The sequence below is a fragment of the Protopterus annectens genome, chromosome 3.part0, assembly GCF_019279795.1.
Source record: "Protopterus annectens isolate FY-2018-M chromosome 3.part0, PAN1.0, whole genome shotgun sequence".
NCBI classification, from domain to species: domain Eukaryota; kingdom Metazoa; phylum Chordata; order Ceratodontiformes; family Protopteridae; genus Protopterus; species Protopterus annectens.
In genome coordinates, this window is record NC_056731.1 from 489995197 (window position 1) to 490015921 (window position 20725).

The following is a 20725-nucleotide window of genomic DNA, read 5'->3' on the forward strand; positions in this document are numbered from 1 at the left end:
TTTTGGTTCTATTGTGCTATGCCTGCTATGGAACACCAGAATATGACGGATTCTGGTCTAACTGCTAATGGTGAAGGAGTTATGAGAGGTGAGCTGAACAGCCTTGGTTTGGATAATGTATTTTTTACAGAAAACCCTTTGCTCAATCTGGGTTTTTCTGTTGAGAAAACTGTTCCAGTTAAAGACCTTATACCTGTAGCCATGGATAAATCTTTTGATAATTTACTGCATGATCTAAATTACAAAGCTGGAAGGCTACAACGCCTACAGTGGCAGGCTTACCATTTAGAAGCCTGTCAGTCCTATGGCATAGTGCCTAGAGGAATGAGAATCCTCTGTATGTCCACGCAGGGCGACCGTTATCCTGAACTTTTGGCCCAATGGCAGTCGATAAATATACAGACAAGCTTTAAATATATGGAGCTTCTTAAAACCTTTTTTGCACCTGAAGTAGCTCAGTTAAAGATAGAAGTAGAGGCTTTGCGTAACAAATTAGAGAGAGGCTTTTGTGAGCCCTTTCATGTAACACGCTTACATCAACTACATACTACACTATCAGACAATAGTGAAAAGCTACGCCTGCAGAAGGTACAGAAATTAAAACGGGTCTTTGATGATTTTACTTCAGGGAACATTTTTGTATGGTCCAGAAGAGGACCACCGAGCAATACTGTGAGCGACGCTAGTAATAGGAAGCAATTCAAGCGTCAACCTGACGTGACTGCTCCTCGGCAGCGTTTGGTTGCACCAACATCCCACACCGGCTTCAATCCATCCGTTGCCACAGGGGAAAGCACTGAAGTGATAAGTGAAACTTTTCAACTTCGAGGAGGTACAGAAGGGTCCATAATAACAGGAGAAACATCACCATACCAAGGGGACATAGGAGGATTTACAACAACAGTAGAAAACGAGCAGTCAGCAGCTGTTAAAGGTTCGTCCTTAAATTCAACTGTTACCAATGACTCTCATCATACGGAAGAATCAACCCTACACCAACCCTACACGCAGCAATGGTGTCTACAGAGGGGCCAGCCATGGGAGCGTGCCCCAAAACTTCGCAGGGACAGCAACGTTTTTTGGACAGGTTGCCAGCTCCGGTAAAAAAACGAGGAGCTTGGAGAAGATCCTCCAGCGAGGGCAGGGATCCAGGCAAGAGGAGGAGGACTTACGAATGACTTTTGATACTAACACTGGTATTGTTTTTAATCTTTCTTCACATATTTTAACACAAGATGAGTTATATGTGTTAAACAAAGGCTTGACATTTGTGCCCGGTAGGGCAAATGGTTTTAGTGATGTAATGTTGGACATTTTATTGTTCTGTAGAATGTTAGCTTTAAAGAGTGTTTTTGGAAACAGCAGTGTGATGGGAACTACTTTAAAACAACCAAGTAGTTATGTGTCACCCTTTTCCCCAGCTATAAACCTGTTTATTAACAGTTGTGAAAATGATTTACAGGAATATTTCCAAAGAGGTGAATTACAAAAATATCATAACTTAACCAGACCGCAGCAACAAGCTTTACAGGGCTTGAGCTCCAATGATGACTTGGTTATAAAAATGGCTGATAAAGGGGGTGCGGTGGTGGTGATGGACACCACCTTTTATCAATCTAAAATTCAAGGGTTATTATCTGATAGGAATGTTTATGTTCCGCTCAACCCTATAGGTGTAAAGATGTTAGTGGATGGGGTACACAATAGCCTTAAACGGTTGAATTTTGAGATGTTAATTAGTGATGAGCTGTTAAAATTTCTATGGATAGAAAAAGCTGTTATTCCTATTTTTAAAGCTTTACCCAAAATTCATAAATCAGTGGTAGACCCTCCTTTCAGACCTATTGTCTCAGGGAGAGGCTGGGTAACTGAGAACATTTCCATCTGGATAGAACATACACTTCGACCACTACTTGATAGGGCAGGATCTGTATTGAAAGACAAAGGTGATTTTTTGAGAAGGGTAGGTGACTTTAATCACAATAAGCCACCAGGTAAATTCATCATGGCCACCCTGGATGTTCACAATCTTTTCACTGTGATCAGCAATGATTTTGGTATCCAAGCCATAGGTAAGGTTTTGAGTGATTTGGGTGAAGATGACAACAAAATTTCCTTGATCAAGGTTATGTTGGCCTTGGTTCTAGAGAACAATGTCTTCATAGGGGCCAAGCAGACATATAGACAGGCACAGGGGGTTGCCATGGGCACCCCCTGTGCTAATACATATGCTAACCTGGTCCTTTGGTTTTGGGAGAGAGATGTTATTTTAGATCATCCAATATGGAAAAAACATGTATACATGTATACACGTTTTGTTGATGATGTTTTTTTTCTTTTGGAGGGGGGATGCAGACATGTTATTAGAGTTTATTGGTTATCTACACTCCACCACATCATTCCTCAGGTTCAAGCTGAACATTTCAGATACCAGCATAGACTTTTTAGATGTCAGCATTATACAAACTAGCAATGGTTTCTCCTCTAAGCTGTATAAGGAGTGCTGGAAGAACAGCTTGTTGTGTTTTGATAGCATGCATCCCCGTTACATGTTCCCCAATATTGTCCAGGGTCAGGCTGGGAGGATATCCAGGCTGTCAATGGATGACACACAATATGAGAAATACATTGAGACTTTGAAGCATTGTTTTCTGGACAGGGGATATAAAGAAGGCATGATATGTGATGTCATAAGGGATAGTAGACAGAAAAGAGGTAATAAATACCAACCATGGCTCAAACAGGGCCAAGTTGCTGATACGGCAAATGCTTTTCCTAGATATACATCAAGGGAACCCAAGTTATTTGTTACCTATAGCAGCAATATAAAAGATATTAAAACTGTTGTTTTCAAAAACTGGAATATCTTAAGGAGTGACAATAAGCTGAGAGATCTTATAGGGACCAGACCCAGCTTTGGGTACAAGAGAAATAAGAATTTAAAGGACATTCTCTGCACTGAAAGGATTACTACAACATTTACCTCGTTCAAGGAAAGCCCTGGTACCATTCCTTGTGGCTTGTGTAAAGCATGTCCCTCTATCAACAAAGATACGGCCTTTATACATCCTATAACTGGCAAGATTTACAATTTTAAGGCAAAGGCCACTTGCAGGACCAGTCATATAGTCTATCTGGCTACATGTGAACACTGTACAGCCTATTACGTTGGGATGACCAACAATATGTTTAAGATCAGAATTTTACAGCATCTATCTAATATAAGGAATAAGAACATGCACAATGCCCTATACAGGCACATTGAAAAGTACCCCACACACACCTTTAGCTTTAGGGCTGTGATTAACGTTAGGTTAAACAACAGGGGAGGGGATATAAAGTTGTTAACAGAATCCCTTGAATCTAAGTGGATCTTGGAGCTGATGGCTCATAGGAGCCCGGGGTTAAATGATATGGTACCATTGAAGCCCGCCCTACAAAAAAGGTGGGTAGTATACTGATTACTGATTGGTTGGTTATCAATTTAAATTGATGGAAATGTTTGTCTTCTCTATCTGATGAAGGGTATCACACCCGAAAGCGCTCAACTTTGGTTGATTTTTGTGTCTTTTAATAAAGAAGGATTTATTCCAGCAGCGTCCTGCCACTCTTTTTTCTGGATCTACAGTATTTTCATTAGGGCAGGGTCCAAGACTGCCCTGCAGGACAGGCACAGGTCGCCGCTCAGCAGCTTCTATGATACAGAGTACAGTGACAGGGCTTTCAGTCTCTCAATGTATTTCACATTTTGGAAGCCCTGGATTTTCTTGGTTAGAAACCTCTATGGCCTTTCCAGTTGCTGTTAGTGTCAGGTGAGGTACATACAAGAGGGAGCATTGTACTCAATTAGTGGTCTGATAAGTGTCAAGTACAGTGGAGCTATAACCTCCCTGGTCTTAGATATGATGCTCTTATTTATGAGCTTTGAAATGTAGAATGCTTTTCTCACCACTACGAACACATGTTGATCAAAGTTTAGATTGCTGTCAACCTGTGTTCTCATACCAATGAATTTGAGCTTAGAGGGGTGCTATCTATATCATAATTAGCAGGGGCTACTTCTTTGCCAATGGGGATAATGACACATTTTTTTGTGTTAAGTTTTAGTCCATGAGTTTGGCACCAATCATGTGTCTGTTTCAGACCTTTCTATAATGTTAACATCACTGGGGGACTCTGTGATTGTGCCCACTTTACAGTCATCTGCAAACTTGGTAAGCCACAGGCCATCTACTTTCTCCTGGACTTCAGGGAAATAGATTCCAAACAGTAGAGTGCCCAGCACATATCCTTGTGGTACTCCACTGGTAACTGGTCTACTGGTGGAGGTGGACTACCCAAGTTTGACAGTGTGCATTCTGTCAGTAAGCCAATTTGCTACCCATCAAGTAATGTATGGGTTAATCTCCAGCTGGGAGAGTGTCTCTATGATACCTGAATGGGGGATTGTGTCAAAGGTCTTGGCTAAATCAAGGTGGCTAATATATACTGTTTTGCCCTCAACCAGGGCTTTGGTGACATTCTCAAAGAAGTCCACTAGGTGTAATAAGCAAGATCTACCCTTGATGAAACCAAACTGGGTCAGGTCAAGGGTTTAAAGGTCGCTGATGTCCTTGTGGCTAAGATCCATGATGATTCTTTCCATGGCCTTGCAGATAAGGCTGGTTAGACTTATGGGTTGATAGTTCCCACAGTCAGCTGAAGACCCCCTTTGTGCAAGAGGATTACTGTTGCTGTTCTCCACTCTGCTGGGACAAAGCCAGTTCACAGGCTATGGTTAAAGAGAGTGCCGAGTGGTTCTGCTAGGTTGTTTTTCAGATTGCTTAGTAAGCAGCCTGGAATGTTATCTAGTCCCATAGAGACCGTGTTTTTAGCCTTGGAGAGTGCTTGTATGACCTGTTCTTTGGAGATACTTGGTGGAAGACTGGTGTAAGGAATGCTTTTGGGTATGTCTGATGGGGACAGGTGGGTGAAGTTATCACCAAATCTGTCAGCTAGCAGGTTGGCAATTTCCTCAGGTTCAGTGTGAGTGATACCACCCACTATAAGTTTGGCCCACAGGTGGGCATTCCCTTTTAGGTTTCAGAAGTAGCTAAAGAATGCCTTATGATTGCTGTTAGCTAGGGATGCTAATTTAGACTCATAGGTAGCCTTAGAAGACTTAACAAGCTATCTGATTTGCTTGTACAAGCTGTGGAGGAGTAAGTTTATTCCTGTTCTTAGATATCAGTTTCTTTCTTTTGTTGTACAGCTTATTTATACTTACAGTCCACAGGGTGGCTTGTTTTTTTCAGGAAGGTCTGTTTTTTTTTTGTTGGGTACAGCTAAATCAATGCATTTGTTTAAGTAGCTGTTTATGGCATTTGTGTATTCCTATGCATAGGAGTCATTGTTGGCTATGCTGGCAGGGGTTTTGAAGCCTTTTTATTACATCACTTAGCAAGCAATAGTTTGCTTTGGATACATTTTTCAGTTTTTTTACTTCTGTGGGGTGTCAGGTTTGATCTTTACTTCAAACAAGGCAGATTTATGGTCTGACCTTACCAGGGAGGGCAACAAACAGGGTGTAGTGCAGTGACCCCCCCGCAATGCTGGTGAGCACTAAGTCCGGGACATTTGAGTCCCTTGAGGGGGTTTGGACCAACTGTTCCAAGGCATTTTAATTAACAAAGTCCAGAAAGCTCATAGCGATCGTGTTTGTGCTCATGTAAGTCACCCAGTCAAAGGAAGGATAGTTAAAATCTCCCATGACCAAGGTGTTCGGCTGTATACTGAGAGACTCTACCAGGTCCAGGTAGGTGGTGTGCTTTTCCTGGTTCATGGTAGGAGACCTGTAGCTAATGATGATGTGGAGAGGTATTTTAACTATGGTTAATTGGACCTGAAGTGCATTCTGTCTGACTGTTTCATCAGTCTTGAGGTGTAGATTTAATGAAGATTAATACACCTCCACCTCTGGGTTTTTTACGCTTGTTTTGGGGTCTGAAAGTAGGAAAGACATTGCAGCCTTATATGGCTGGGGTGCTGTCAGTGGTCTTGAACCAAGTCTCAGTGACTGTACAGATGTCAGTATCTTCCAAGGTGAGGATTGTTTAATTGTTTGATTGTTTAATTGTTTATCAAATTGGAGCTGGGGTTATATATACTGTTTTTTAAATCTGGTATGTTACTCCTTGAAGGCTGATTGTGGCCGAGGTGCTAGAGAAATAAAATTGCAGTGGCTTTTGTGGTTTTCGTTTTGTGGTGAAGCAATTGTGTGTTTTTCTGTTCTTGTGTTGCAAGTAGATACTGGATCCCCCTTGGAGTGACATCAGAAGCTAAGCAAATTATTGAAATCAATCATTTTTTTGTCTGTATTTTGGCATCATCCTAGGTGAAGGTCAAATTGAGCTTAGGGCTAGGGATATAACTGCCTGGGGCACATAATCTGAGAATTCCGTCATGTCTCTTTTCATATAGTCCAGAGAGGTACAGCTCAAGTCATTCACACCAACATGTACTATGACAGAGTCATAACGGTACTTGTTGCTGAGCTACTTGAGTGCATGCATGATTTGATGGATCCTGGCACCTGACAGGCAGATGACCGTGACCTTCTCCTTGTTCAGCCTGGTAAGGGAGACATCTCTGTGTCTCACTATTGAGTCATCTATGACCTGTGTGTGCTGACAAACTGCTGTATATCCAGGGTGGCACATGCTATTGGACTGAAGAACTGAACCCCCCCCCAGCTGCAAAAAGAAAAGGAAAGAAAAAAAAATAATAATGAGTCCCAGAACTCCACACATGCATGCTCAGTGTTCCCGGAACTGGACTGCTGTTAAACCAGTCCAGATTAGGAAGAAGGCATCAGACTACAAAGATGCCCAGAAGTCTATGCGATTAGAACCACATGGACTGGAAGAGAACTGGACTGCAACATCTGCAGTCTAGATAGCTTAGCTTGCTCTTGCGGGCCTAGGGACTTTGAAGCTGGAATCTCGAGGGGCTGAGGAAGAGGACCGTAGCATGCCTGTCTTGGGAACAGTGCTCTATTGATCTTAAAGCAGGTAGAATGGATTTGACTTCAGAAAGTCACTTTTGTAGTTTTGATATGCCTTTCTCATTTCCATCCAACCTCTTGGGATTTGATTATTTTTTTTATTCTTGAAGACTTGCACTGTTCTATGGTTCAGTCAGCATCCTCCACCTTCCCCCAGCTTTGTTTTGCTATCCAGGGTGTTGCTTTAGCAAAAGTCTTTTAATTTTTGTTATGAGTTGACTGCAGGCTTTGTGGTACAAATATCTATAATGGGTTATGGGTGTGAAATGTGTTGCTTTTGATGTGCGTGGTGTGCTTTATGCTGTGGGCATTGTCGTTTCCGATAAACAATGCGTTAATGAATGGGCAGTAGAAATTCCAGTGAGACCAGAAACTGCAAAATCGCTAACAAATGAATTTGGATACGATTTCCACAGTCAGGTAAAACTATATACGTTTGTTTACGTTTGTTAGAACTCTGTTCACCTGCCACCGATGAGACAATAATAATACAGCAGAATGCATGTGTCTGCGTGTGTGTGTGTGTGTGTGTGTGTGTGTGTGTGTGTGTGTGTTATTCAGATGTACAGCTTGGAGTACATGGATGAAACAGACTCAACAACTTATTGCTGGCACCAAGTGTGTCATTGAAGCTTGGCTGATGCCATAAGTGCATTACGCTGAAGCCGAGGTTGAAATTTCATATCACATCTTTTAGCAGGCTGCTTATCTTGGTTCTGGTAAATCAACATTTAACTAGTATAATTGACCCTCGGATTCATTATGATAAAAAGAGTTTTTAGTTTTTTAATTATTAATATATAGTTTTTATAACATTAAACTGTTTCAGAGCTAATATATGCTTAGAATGCATATATTAGACACCATCAATAATTAAAACAACCTCAAATAATGTGCCTCCTATTTTATTTAGTGTACAAAAGAACAGATACTGCTTATGTGTTTAACAAGCAAGCAGTAACAACAGCTGTAATCTGAGATGTGAAGCTAGGACCCAGCACAAACGATAATGTTTGCTGTTAGTAGTTGCTTATGTACAGCACTGCAAACTTTTATTATCGTGCAATATGCCTTTTATGCAGCTCATTGCATTTATGCATTTGAAAAGTGCATGTATAGTGTAAAAGAGTAATGGTATAACCCTGTGGATTCGGGAGTAACACCTTGTTTATGTAAAATGTATGTCTTCATTTAGAAAAGATGAAAAACAGCAAAACATCCAACCAAGTAGATTTAGATATAGGAGTACTGTAGGATAACTGAGTGAGTCATACACCATAGCTATATAACTTACAGTTTTAAAAAGCAGATGTAAGTCATTCTTTGTATCACAGCTTTGGAATTGGCCTCTCCCTATTTTATTTGTCCTGGGGTGTACACTATCCTGGGGTGTACAGTAAAGTATTGTTATAACAGTATCACTCTGAGAAATGGATCTGTAAAGAAATCTCTTCAACACAGATTTGGGAATGCTGGATAAAATATGTACATCTAGATTACATACTATATACACACAAGTGGTGGTAACAGTTTGCCACTAAATGTTGTGACGCCATTTGTGTCATACAGCATTGCAAACTTGAAGAGCCTAAGAGCAATGCAGTTAGGTAAAGAGCTTGTTAAATTATTAGGTGTTTATACTCCACTCTTTTATCTAAATGGACTGCAATAAGGAAAGTTATGACTTTTTCACTTGTTCCAAAATGTAAAAAAATGTACATTATTACTTCTTATTTAGCAATACTTGGATGGAAACATATATATTTTCCTTAGTAATCCAGAAACTCTCTTAAGGTCTGATCTGTTTTGGCAATCCCTTTTCTGCAATGATCAATTATTATTATTACCTTTCCAGACTTCTTTTTAATTGGACATTTACCACCCGCACACAACAACATACAATATTTTTGAACTCTCAGCTACTGTTTCTGTTTATGGAAGTAGACAAAGCACATCATTTTAAGAGTTTTTTTGGTGGTTTACGCTTTGATGAAGAGAAATATATAGCAGATTTGCATAGTTAAATGTGTTTTAATGAAACTAATACATCACTTACTGTATAACCTACCAACAACACACACACACACACACACACACACACACACACACACACACACACACACACACACACACACATGTAGTAACTACCTATACATATACAGAAACACACAGACACATATAAACACACATACATAATATTTTCTGAATTTGCTGGATAAGATATAACCTGACAATGATGCAAAGAATATCACTATAAAAGGTACAGGTAAGAATAATACAGTGAAACCTTCACCATCTATTAATGTGTTATTCCATATATGTTTTAAAATTACTTTATTGCTCTGCCATGAGGTCACCAATGGTTCCATTATTGTCCTTCCTAAAAGTATTTTTAATACTAAATATAATGAACTGCATTTTATTACAAAGCCTATAGAGATCAAAACAGAAGACAGGCTGGTAAACTGCTTTGTTGGTTATAACCTGCTCCTGATATTCTCACCACTCTTCATTCTGTTCATCTGATAGCTGAACAAGGTACTGTTTCCAGCAAATCTGCCTGCAGAAGACGAAGATGGGCAATGATAGTGAAATGAAATGCAAATGTATGAATTTTTAACATGGCTGGCAAACAGATAACTTGGTATGGCGCATGTATTCACGTATATATAAATGCATCTCTTCTGTGGCAAAACTGAACTGAACTGTGCCAATCAAGCATTTTTACTACATTTTAGTTCACAATTGTTGGAAATCAATGACATCTTCTTTACATGAATATATTTGGTTTATTCTGCATATACTACAACCTTCAACATTGCATTAAATCATACAAAAGCTGCATATATTCATGTATTTAATGAGCCTCACCATAGATGTTTATTAATCCATTTCAGATGCATGACTACAACGGACTCCAAACTCAGGTACTGATGTGTGTGTGTGTAAAATGACCCAGTTAATGTATACCTGGTAGCTAGTGTGTGTGTGTGTGTGTGTGTGTGTGTGTGTGTGTGTGTGTGTGTGTGTGTGTGTGTGTTAATGTATACCTGGTGGCTAGAGAGAAACTCAGGAAATATACCTGGTAGCTAAAGAATAACTCAGGCTCAAACCCTGTACCTTGGGTGCAGGTAGCAAGAGCCTGAATTCCCTACCCATCACCACTTGTGAAAATTATTCAGATTTTTGCCTCATATTTGTGTTCTGTTCTGCTCCTCATAAAATCTTTGGTTTTTGAATTCACTAAATAATGACAGACATTTGAATTTCAGAATTCATATTCTGCAGAAAATACATAGTAACACAAAACCTTTTATTTTAGCAATTTTCTAAGTTTATAAAATAATATTAGAAATGTGTCCCTATTTTTGGGGCTGTATTGCCCCATTATTGGCTTCATCTAGTTTCTTTTGTGCTAAGAGGTTGAGACCTATGGTGAGAACTGAATTCACTGACTAAGTTTGGGGGCTGTATTCCCCCATTATTGGCTTTGTCCAGGTGTTTTGTGCTAAGAGGTTGAGAACTATGGTGAGAATTGAATTCACTGAATATCTTTGGGGGCTGTATTCCCCTATTATTGGCTTTGTCCAGGTGTTTTGCGCTAAGAGGCTGAGAGCTATGGTGAGAACTGAATTCACCAAATGATAGCCATTTAAGTTTCAGTCTTCCTCTCTTTCAAGGAACAGCTGATTTGGCATGGTGGTATGTTGCTCTGACTGTAGTGCTCAGGGTTCTGGGGCCAAGTCTTGGCAGTGAAATGCATGGTGGTAACACGGTATTTTATTTTTAGCAACTTTCCAAGATTATACAAACAATGTTTAAAATGTGTCCCTGGTTTTTGGGCTTTTGTCCACCCCCCAATAAATTTTGTCTTTTTCCAGATTTTTATGCCCTGCAAAGTTGAGAGATACAGTTGAGAGTCAAATGGATTTTAGAAGGAGCTGAGAGATTCGGGGGAAGAGGAGTTAAGTATTGCTTATGCTGAGTCTGCTTGCATTGCTAATAGCATAATATGCTGAATACTTGCTTTTGATGCAGAAGGATGCGGGGTCTATTCCCACAGTATGTAGATGCATTGCTGATGCTGTACTGTGCTGTACTTTTAAAGGGGGTGGATGCTGCAGTCTTGTGAATGTCCTATTTGGCAAAGATACCTAGTAACTATGAACTTGTTATCAGTTTGCCATCCATTCCCTATTGCAATATTACTAGCTTACCATTTTTTTAATGTTACATAGGCAATTTATTCCTCAAGGGCAACAGGCACCTTATTTGTAGATGAAACAATGGAATATAAAGTTGCTTGCTAGCAGCAACCTCTTCATTAGTTACAGATCTCTTTAATGTGGAATTATTTAGATGACTTTTACTTCAGCAGAGATTGTTCATAGGTTCATAGGCTGGTACTAGGCTATCGGCCCTAAGCACTATGCAAGCCTAGCCATAACAATTCCCTGGAAATTTTGTCCCACGATATTTACTTCTCTGGGCCCCCTTGTGCATATTTACTGATACTGGTGGACTGTTGGAGTAGACTTTTTGATAGAAATGTTCTGAATTGGGCAGTTTTGTCATTATTGGTGCATGCATTTTGTTTCATTGTTTACTGGAAAAATGTTCAAAATAATACACTTAAAACTCCCTCCAACAACTGTACTGTATTATACAAGGAATATAATTTAAAACAATCAGGAAGGTGTATCAAAGAACACACGTATATTTCATGTGCAAGGGGCCTATGATTTGACAATAGCCCATAGTTAATCGTTATCTGCCACTGGCCAAATGTATTTTATTTGGATGTGGCTTTCAATGCTGTTTTAATGAATGTGAGTTTCAAGGGCAGAGAAGTTTTAATGCTAAGTCTATTTTCATTGTGAGACTGCATTGTTTTGTTTAGCAGATGTCTATCAGTGTTTGTGCTGCAAAATATAAAATAAAACTTTCAAATGAAATCCAAAATCAATGTAGAAGTAAAGCAGTATGCACATTACAGTGTTAATGGTAAATAAGGTGAAATAGCCAAGTAATGGGACATTGGAATGGCCGCAGGGGGGCGACTGCATTCAACCATGATTTTGTAAGGCAGGAATGGCAGCAAACTCAAAGACAGCCCCTGCTGAACTACATCTCCCAATTGTCCAGATTTTTGCAGAATTAATAGATTTTTGCTTCTTATTTCCGGTTTGCTCCTCATAAAATTTGTAGTTTTCTGGCAAATCATTTAGGAATGAAGTCACTGAATAATGACAGATATTGAAGTTCAGATTCATACCCTTCAGAAAATGCATGCTAAAGCAAGACCTGTTATATTATCAACTGTCTAAGTTTATACAAAAGCAATTTTTAGTACTGTTTGTATGTTCCCCCAATATATTTGGCCTTGTTCAGATTTCCTGCATTAAGATGTTTAGAGGTACGTGCAAATAAATCACTTTATAGAACTAGGCATATCCAAACCTCTCAACTGTCCCCGAGTTTGGCTCAGTTGCTCTCCCCCTAATAATCCCTCTGCAAAATGGCAATTTTGGTAGAAAACATGGAAGGTTTGCAATTAATAAATAATTGTAATGATTAGAGTTATAGATTATTTTTATTTCAGAAATGCATGTAGATTCTCTTATTTTGTCAGCTGCTCAAGTTAACAGTACTAATATTTAAAAAGTGTCCCTTCTTTGACAGGTTCCCAGCTGTATTGTTTGGCTATTTTTTATTTGTGCATCACATTTTTGGTCCATTTTTCATAAAATTGTGTTTTTTCTAGCAACTTAGTGGCAAATCATTAAAGACTGAAGTTAGAAATTAATGACAGAAATTTGAGTTTCAGATTTTATACCCTTCAGAAAAGTCATACTAATGCAAGACCTACTATTCTATTATCTATCTAAATTTATAAGAGCAATATTTAAAAATTGTCCTTATTTTTGGGACTTTGTCCCACTTCTATGTATGCCTTTGTCCAGATTTCTTCCTCTGAAGTTGAGAGGTATGACAAATGTGTTAGGGCCATCACCATCAGCCAGAGATATTCCAAATTGTGACATATTTGTTGCAGCCCACTCCCCTATGTAGTGACTCTGGATGTGTCCAAACAAGGCAAGGAGCGGTTATGCAGTGTAAGTGCACAGAGTATCCCCCCATCCAAGGTAGACACAAGTACTACAGTGGCTTTTCATATGTCCTTGATTTTGCAGAATGTTCTGGTTTTCTGTGATATTTTTATACTGCTGATTTATGCTTCTTATTATTCAGAAAAACTGTGGTGGTGGTGCTGCGGTAGCATTGTCGCCTCACAGTTAGACGTTGCACGTTCGATTCTCAATTAGTGCATCTTCTGTGTGTCGACATGCATGAATGGGCATTCCTTCATTGAAGGTTGTGCATTGGGCCCGGCAAGCCAGCACGTAAAAATCTACTGCCAATCATTAGCAGACCGGAGTTCCGCTGTGGCGACCCCTAACCGGGAAAAGCTGAAAGACAGTTTTATTATTCAGAAAATGCATGTTGTTGCAGTGTCTGTTGCTCTGTGTTTAAGTAGCAATGATAATGCCCATCAGTTAAGCTTGTCTGAGATTGTAAGATGCAAGTAAGCTTTAATAATCATTCTGTTAAAAAAATACCAGCATTGAATGCCTTTTTGTTGTTGCCATGCAGAGAATATTTACATAACTAGATAAAGTATAAGCATTAGGTACTGAGCTTGTTTCTTGTTTGCTGTTCATTTTTTACTTTGATCATGTTTTCCCCATGAACCAAGTAGATAGTTGTTGTCAGGCAGCTTTTTTGGATAAGAAACATTTTTACAAGTGGGGGTATCACAGAGATTGCTACTTTCAGCATGTTACTTGGTACTTTTATAAAGCTGAATATAAATTATAATTAGAACTGCAGTGCAATGAGAAGTGGTTTGAGTTGAGTGCTGCTTGTTTTTTTATACTTGATTTTGACTGGCATTCCAGTAATGTATTTAAAAAGTAATTTACTTTTTCATGCCTCACATCCTTTTTGTTTCCATCTAGATATTAAGTAAGCTGTCATGTAGCCAACGCATTGAACTATTTTTTCTTCTACACTTCATTTTGTCTTGATTGGACTCTCATAATGATGGTCTGGCACCCAAGGCAGTGTATTTAAAGTTCCAGTTTTTTGTGGTTGTGGGCATAGCCCCACCTCTTTCTGGCTGGCCACACCCCTTCCTGTTGGCCACACCCATCCAGCTGTCTCTTGCAGCCCCCCTTTGATTTGAAGTCACCAGCCACCAGTGTGTATGTCTTGTATATTGTTATGTGAGAGGACTGATTCTAATGTCATGGTACAGCAGAGGCAAGAGTTAACAATAAACTGGTGTCATGTCTATTTCTTGACCTCTCCAAAGCATTCAACACCATCTCCCACCCTAAGCTCCTCACTAAACTAACTGAACTCAACCTTTCCACATCCACCACTCTCTGGTTCTCTAGTTATCTTAACAACAGACAGCAATCTGTTAGATGGCAGACCTCCTGCTCACCTTTCTTACCTTTCCAGACAGGTGTCCCCCCAAGGATCCATTATAGGCCATATCTCTTTAATATTTTTACTAACAATCTACGTTCCACCTGCTGTATCTCACCTCTGATCAAGTATGCTGATGATTCTACTCTAATTACCCTATCCGACAACCCTTCTGATCTTCACAACCTCACACAGACTTCTTTTAACACCATTGAACACTGGTTAATTGATAACCAACTCATCTTTAACCCAAAGATAACTAAGCTTCTTCTTTTCCTTGCAAAATCTACGTCCTACCTTACAACTTCTTTCAGTCTGTCCTCCCTAGACAACACCATCATTCATGCTGACTACCATACCAAACGTCTAGATATTACAATTGAGGATCAACTGAAATTTGACCATCATATCTAACAATTCATCAAAAAGATGAACAAAAACTCAGTTTACTGTATAGACACAAAAAAATCTTATCCACCACCTCAAGGACTGCACTTGCTCAAGCCTATCTTGCCCCCTACCTTGTTTCTTCTATTTTTACCCACCTCCAAGCAAATCTTTTAACCAAACTTGAACAAACTTACAACCAGATAGCCAGATTTGCCTGTAACTTCCCTTACAAATCCCATCACTGCCTTGCCCTTAAACAACTACAGTGGCTTGAATTCCCTGAACTGCTTCAACTTTCACAGTTACAGATGACACATTCTTTGCTTTACAAACTTCCAGACTGTCCCTCCCTGTCAACCCTCCTATCCCTATGCAAACCTTCATAATCTCTCCATAGCACTGACCAACTGCTACTTAACACCTACAGGCCTAACAAAACAATAGGAAAATTACTTTATAAATGCTCCATATCTCAAACTTGGAACAAACTCCCATCTATTATATGATCTACCCAATCTCTGATCCATTTCAAAAGATAATTGAATAACTACCTTGCTAACTCTCCCTCCTGCACCTGTCACCTCCCTACCGAACATTTACTCCCCCAGTCATCAGATTATAGCAATTCTCCTTCCTTACTTTTACATAACTTTATAATAACTAGTACTATGGTACCTTGGCAATGACGCTGAGTGATACTATACTTAAATCTCGTCTTTTCTCTTCCTTAGCTACTTTACTTTCCCACCCACCCTCTCTCTTCTCATAACTGTTTTCTTTCACTCTCTTGACTCTCCTCAACATTCCTTCCCACCCCTCTACTTTAATCTGTCTATTTAATACTTCTTCCTCTCTACCTACTTGGTTTAGATATTAAAGATGTTTTGGGGGGCTTATTTGTTTTCTGATAATCTCTTTTATTCTGTATGCCCTATTGTAAATCCACATTTTTATTCCACTTTCTACCTCTATTATTTTTTCAGCTGTACTTTCTGCTGAATCTTATACCTTGTTAATTTCCATTATGGCATGAAAGTGTGTAGTTATGTAGTTATGCATTCATAATCATATTATTTGCAACTTTGTTATTGTTATTTTATCATTTGTTTGGAGCTTTTCACCTCAGGTCTCCACTAAAAATGGGCTACCAGCCCAGTTGGACTAACCTGGTTAACAAAAGACAAATAAATATTTACATCTTTCACATGCTGTATTTGTTTGCTTTAGGAGCAAGTGCATGTCAGTATACATGAGGCAATTACTACATTGTCTCATGATGCCCATGTCAATCAGGTTGTCTGGAGAAATGGTGGAAAATTGGCCATCCATTATGGCAGGTATATATTGTAATAATTAGGATGGGCTAGATCGACCAGGGTTTGCTTGCGAGACTAACAACGGTGGCTATTCTGTGGAGAGCTAAGGGTGGAGGACTGTATCAAAGCCTCAGAATGCACAACTGAGTTGCTCACTAGGTAGCAATGAGCAACTGGGTTGCACACAGAGAGGCAGTGGAGCTAAGGAGGGTTCACCAGCAGATATCAAGGGAAAATTGTGTTTTTAAGTGTTTGCATCTATACACAGCAGCACTAAAGCCTACAGAGTAGTGTGCAGCTACTCACACAATCAAAGTTAAACAGTTTTAACAGAATTTAACTAACAGGAAAGCCAAAACCTCAGCCTTTTTCCAGCAATCCCCAACTCAGATGGGTCCTGGGCTACACACTTCTGCCACAAGGGAGCAGGAGGGCCTTTTTAGTGTACGATAGTTGGTTTTAATGCTCATGTAATACCAAACAGCCTGTATTCAGCAAATACGAATCTAGCCTATTCTATGAAATACAGAAGTACTAGAAAAACAGTCACAGCAGTAAAAACAGCAAAAATGAAGCAGCAATTAAATAAAATACAGTTCAAAAAAGTGCAATGCAAGCTTAAAATATACTTATTTTTTGTTGAATACAGTGAAAGTTAATCAGCTTTAGCACAACAACATTAAAAGATAAAATTCACAACTGTTTTTGAATTCACTGAGGTAAATTTGGGCATTGTCATAATGCTTGTTAATACCTCCTACACCACTGATCCAAAAGACCGTTATAACATATGAAATGCATATGCATATACATATATTTTTTTATACGGCACATTCAGCACAGTGGAGTTACTGTATGGTGATAATCACAATGTAAACATGACAGACATTAAAGTAATATGACTCTGTCATTGTACATGTGGGTGTGAATGACCTGAGACGTACCTCCCTGTACTACATGAAGAGAGACATGGAGGAGCTCTTGGATTATGTAGCCCAGGCGGGTATGTCCCTACCCTGAGCAGCATCCTACCATCACCCAGAATGATACCACAGTACAAGCAGAAAATGATTGATTTCAACAACTGGCTAAGTTTCTGGTGTCATTCTAAGGGGATCCAGTATCTGTCTGCCTGGGGATGACATGATTGACAGACCTCAATGCTTTTCCAGAGATGGCCTGCATCTCGCACCACTGGGCTTCCAGATACTGGCCAAGGCTCTTGCCACTCCTATAGTGCCTTTTTAGGTGGTGTTCCAAAGACCAAATTACCACCATAACAGCTACAAACAAATGCAATCTGAGAGTCATGCTGCTCAATGCTAGAAGTTTGAATCTCAAAATGCACTCTCTCGAAGCACTCCTTAAAATGGAGAACTTTGACATTTGTGCTGTAAGAGAGACCTGGTTCAAGGCAGCAGAAAGCAGCCCTGCACTACCAGGCTATAACTCATTCCACACCTTTCAGCCCCAGAACCTGGACCGAAGCTCCAAAGGCAGTGGTGTTTCCATATTCATAAAGGATGTGCACACCTCCAGACTGGTAGCCCAACATAACACATCAGAGATACTTCAGGTGCAGCTAACACTGGGTAAGACAGCGATTCAGTTCATAGCCTGCTATAGGTCCCCAACCATGTCCCAAGATTCACACTCAACATTCCTAAGCACCCTGGAGAATATTAGGGTCCAACCTAACACTCTCATACTGGGCGACTTCAACTATCCATCCATTAACTGGGAAAACTACTCATGTACCAATACACTTGCCCAATGTTTTCTGGAATTCATTAATTCTAATGCTCTGGACCAGCTCATTCTTATCCCCACTCCCCCAATAGAGGTAGAAACATCCTTGACCTGGTCATTACTAACATGGAAGACCGTTGCTCTACACCAATAGTCAACTCCTCCTTGGTTAGATCTGACCACAAACTAATCATCTTGGAAATCCACATCCTTCCCACCCACCCCCACCCCCAAAGGTGACCACCATGAACAACTTCTCCAAATCTAACTTTGGGCTCCTAAAATCAGAGGTGGCTAACTTCACTGCACCCATTCAAATGGAGAATAGTTGCATGACTGCAGAATCATACACCAGTGCACTGTATGAACACATACACAAATGCATGGATCTCACCATACCCAATAGAATTAAGATGCTCTCCTCAAAGAAAAAGAAAGCCAGTCTGGTGGTCCCCTGCCATAAACAAACTCTACAACAGAAGGAGGAAACTGATGCAGAATAAGGCAAAGTCCCAAGACTGGGAAAACTCCCTTATCAGCCTCAACAAAAGGTTGAGATCCCTCATCAAATTTTCTAAAGCTAGCTATGAAAACAGAATTGCAGCAGATAGCAAAGACAACCACAAGGCCTTCTATAGTTATGTAAAGAATCTCCATGGCAATACCCAGATTTGCTCTGAGCTACTGCACAATGGTACCTCCTATACTGAGCCAATAGATATTGCCAATATACTGGCCGACAGATTCAGTGCTAAATTTACCCCTCTCTCCCCCCCAAAGGACCAATCACAATACCAGTAGATTGCCAGGCACCCAGTATTACTGCTGCACAGGTTAAAACAGCACTATCCAAGACCAAGAATACAGCTTCTATGGGACCTGACAATATCCCTGGCTGTGTTCTACATGAACTTCAGAGTGAACTGGCACCTCACCTGTGTGCCCTGCTCAATCACAGCCTCACCTCAGGCTTTGTCCCTACTGAATGGCACACTGCTGCAGTCATCCCTCTCCACAAAGGAGGAGTGACTACAGACCCCAGGAATTATCGTCCAATTAGCCTGACGAGTCTGATATGCAAAGCTATGGAATGCATCATCATGGACCTAATAAACAAGGATATAGGAAATCTCCAAACTCTGGATCCTACACAGTTTGGTTTTGTGAAGGGTAGATCATGCCTGCTCAACTTGGTTGACTTCTTTGAGTCAGTCACCAGAGCTGTGGATGAAGGCAAGGTGGTTTATACAACCTACCTTGATCTGGCTAAGGCCTTTGATACCATTCCCCACTCAGGAATCATAGAAAAATTCACTAAGATAGGCATCAACCCCTATATCACTAGGTGGGTTACAAACCCACAGTGTGAAAGTAGCTGACTCCAAGTCAGACTGCCGACCAGTCACAAGTGGAGTCCCACAGGGTTTGGTCCTGGGTCCTCTCCTGTTTGGTATCTACTTCTCTAAAGTCCAGGCCAACACAAGGGGACTCTGGCTGACAAAGTTTGCAGACGATTGCAAGTTGAGCGCTATTATCAGCTCCCCAAATGATGTTGACATCCTACAGAAAGGCCTCAATGACACCAATGACTGGTGTCAGAACCATGGCCTTAAGCTCAATGCCAAAAAATGTGTCGTCATCCCCCTTAGGAAAAACCTGGTTCCCTTGAATTACCACATTGATGGTAGTCCACTGAACACAGAAGACGTTATAAGAGATCTGGGAACATAGGTTGACAGCAACCTCTCTTGACCACCACGTTGCCACTGTGGTCAGAAAGTCCTTCCATGTGGCACATCCCATTACTAAGGGTTTTGCATCCAGGAAGAAAGAGGTCATTGTCTCCCTCTACTCTTCCCTCATTAGGCCAATCATTGAGTACAATGCCCCATTTGGCATGTACCTCACTAAACACCTGCAACAACTGGAGAGGCCGCAAAAGTGCCTCACAAAGAAGATCCTAGGCCTTAAACACTTGTCCTATATGGACAGACTCAAAAACTCCAACTATTCTCTGTCTCATATCACCTACTTAGAGGTGATCTCTGCTTGACTTACAAAGCCATGTCTGACCCAGCTCTGTTAGAAATGCTACATCTAAAGAAATCCCAATCCCTCTGCACCACACACTCCAGAGACCTCAACCTCATTACCACAATCAATAGAACATCCTGGAGGGACATGTTCATAACCCAGAGACTGCCCATGCTATGGAATAGACTTCCCATACATGTCAAGTAGAGCATTCACCCTCTTCAAGAGAAATCTTGATGAGTGGATGGTAAATAGAAAATTCACCCCGGGGATCACTCCAGTGGCTCTACTCGACAGAGGCACTAGGAACTAAGGTTGGGTGGCACAATGTCAGGTTAATCCTATGGGCTAGGCTTGTAAAGGCTCCATGGCCATTAGCCTAGTACACACCTATAAACCTATAATAATATCTTCATTTACCAATGCCTGTGCAAGACTTCAGTTATAGCAATTTACTTGACAACTACAGCAACACTGCCTCTGCCATGACATGTATTTTTTTTATCTTTATCAGCAAACCTGGTGACTGGAATCCCCCACTGTGTGATTATTTGCTTATTTATTTATTTTTATTTATTTGACATTTGTTTATCAGAAGGTCCAACTGGGATAATATCCTATGTTCGGTGGAAGCACAGGGAGAAAAACTCCACATTAACATACTATGGTTGCAGTTTGTCAATGTAGATCTTAAAATAAT